This window comes from Schistocerca gregaria, chromosome 7 (genome assembly GCF_023897955.1).
Source record: "Schistocerca gregaria isolate iqSchGreg1 chromosome 7, iqSchGreg1.2, whole genome shotgun sequence".
Lineage (NCBI taxonomy): Eukaryota > Metazoa > Arthropoda > Insecta > Orthoptera > Acrididae > Schistocerca > Schistocerca gregaria.
The window spans coordinates 18,214,232-18,216,633 of record NC_064926.1 but is presented as its reverse complement, the minus strand read 5'-3'; the positions used below and the strand labels follow the sequence as shown (position 1 = coordinate 18,216,633).

General features: G+C 44.3%; 2 non-coding genes across 2 annotated transcripts; both read left to right on the top strand.

Annotated features, from left to right (window-relative positions):
• Nucleotides 1-227: 227 nt before the first annotated feature.
• On the top strand, nucleotides 228-300 carry Trnak-cuu (transfer RNA lysine (anticodon CUU)). The gene has a single exon. It is a non-coding gene; the product is annotated as a tRNA-Lys (tRNA).
• A 320-nt stretch (nucleotides 301-620) lies between these two features.
• Nucleotides 621-692, top strand: Trnat-agu (transfer RNA threonine (anticodon AGU)). Its single transcript has one exon. It is a non-coding gene; the product is annotated as a tRNA-Thr (tRNA).
• The last annotated feature ends 1,710 nt before the right edge of the window (nucleotides 693-2,402 follow it).

Here is a 2,402-nt window from a genome sequence, read left to right as displayed (position 1 = left end):
GTCAAGAGTCAGCACTGTCTTTCCGTTGGAAGGACAACACTACTTCTTCAAGACTGCATGGAAATCCACTACTTCCGTGTGCATTTTCTTTTACTACTCAGACTTTGAGAAAAACACTGCAATTTTACTTTGATGAATGATCAGGACTGTCTTTATGGACTATGAGAAAATTTTAGCTTTTGACCCGGTCCCATCAGTAATGTATGAAGTGTAATCCGTCGTCTGGAGCCCGGCTAGCTCAGTCAGTAGAGCATGAAACTCTTAATCTCATGGTCGTAAGTTCGAGCCCCACGCTGGGCGGGGCAAAATTTTGAGTCTACGCGGATGCAACCCGCTCCCCTCTCGTGAGCCTTGCGTAATGAACTAACGGGTTATGACGATGCCTAGCTTTGTATGAATATCAGAGGAATGGTATTTGATGCCGAAAGTAACTGTGAAGGGAAACAAATGTGTTGTTTTGGAATTTTAGGTGTACATCGATATCGTGTGAGATGAGTAGGAAAGCAGAAGGTGTGTTAACTAAAAGCAAATAGTGGTCGCTAAAGCGGTGCGTTTCCAGCTGAAGGGCTCCGATTCACTACTGCAGAAGAACAAAGTACCCGAAACGAGCGCTAGCAGTCGTCTCCTTAGTTCAGTGGCAGAGCGCTGGTCTAGTAATCCAGAGGCCATGAGTTCGATTCTCACAGAAGGCAAATGAATTTTGTAACAGCGCCTCCCACCTTGGCCCTTTCGAAAAAAGCGGTCAAGGATAAAAATAAAAATGAGTGTGTGCAGTATTTAAGAAATACTCTCGCAACTGAATAGTCCAAATGGTGCTAATAAAGCAGGGACCAGAAACTGATGTTTCTTCCAGTCTCCGGAGATGGCCGACATGAAATACTTAGTTCTTGTGATGTATTTTCTGCCCCTGATAAAGACCCTCGCGATTGTCGTCGTCGTCGGCGGCGGCGCTTTGCTAATAGTGGCAACTCGCCATTGCATGGCATAGGGTGAGGTACCTTCTGCAACTGACTGTGATGGCACTAAGCGATAGAAGCTGATTTGCCTTGCCTTATGTTATTCACATCATCTGGACGCTGGCGACACTGCTTGCTTACATGCCCCATTTGCCCACACCTGAAACATTTTATATTAGCTGCCAACACTGTCTGTTTCCTGAACATTCCAATCAACAAATCTCTCTCTTCACATTCTATAGCTAGCTGGACTGCTGTGTGCAAATCCGTCTGACCCCAGCCCACACATGTCTTGATATTTCTGCATGCAACTTTCTTAAAAAAAGCTTCGAGAACCCCTTGCTTAGTTTCTTGGAAAATAATTTCATTAAGAGGAGCATTCTATCCCAATTCATAGGTATATCCATTAATTTTCCTAAGCGCATATGCAAATTGTTCCACGGCTTCCATATTCTTCTTAGTTATCAGCTCTAATTGTTCCCTATAGTATCTGGCACTATTTCGTTCTGTATGTCTTTGAATTGACCCTTCTTTAAATCCTTCAAATGTTGAGGCTCTCTTAAGTGCTTCTGTATACCCTACATAAGTTTATGCTTTCCCTGTTAGTCTCAGTTTGCGACACTCAATAACTCTTTATCAGACCAAACTTCCATCTGAACCAGATTTCGAAAGTCTCCCACAAAGGCCTGCCCATCCTTGGTGCCTTGCGGGATAAAAGCAGCAATTAAACCCTACTTACAATAATATCTACTTTACAAAATGCATGACCATCAAACTTCTTCTCCACTGTACCAAAGATTGCAGGTTCATACTCTGATCTGAGAAGATGACATCAGTGTTCTGACACCAGTGTTTAAAGACCCTTACATTGTCTCCTGTGCAAGTTGAAATGAGACATCAGTACGACAGTAGATTTTTTCAATTAATTTCTTTCTTCTGGTCCTCGGCCGTAGTACATCAGGAACAGCTCGGTGGAGGCCTCCAGTTGCCTCTCGTATAAAAAAGTTTACGTCCATCCTAGCTAAATGTGCAGAGAGTGAGGCGTAGCATGGCGTCACTCGAATGCGGCTGTCAGTCACATCTCTGGCAGCGACCCAAGCGCCTCTCTTGTGACTCCTGGCAGGCTGCCCTGTCTCATGGTCGAACAGCGGACCCCATACTGCCCTTTGGGACGTCGCTATGGGTGTCACAGGGTCACGGTTTAGGCTGTGATACTGAGATGAGAATCATTTAGTACGTGAGTGGGATTGTCTGAGAAATTCAACGCTTAAGGAACGTGCTCTAGACTCTGCCTTAGTTGCAAGTGAGGAAAGGCTTCTATATCTACATCTATATCTACGTGGATACTCTGCAAATCACATGTAAGTGCCTAGCAGAGGGTTCATCGAACCACCTTCACAATTTTCTGTTATTCAAATCTCATATAGTGCGTGGAAAGAATGAACA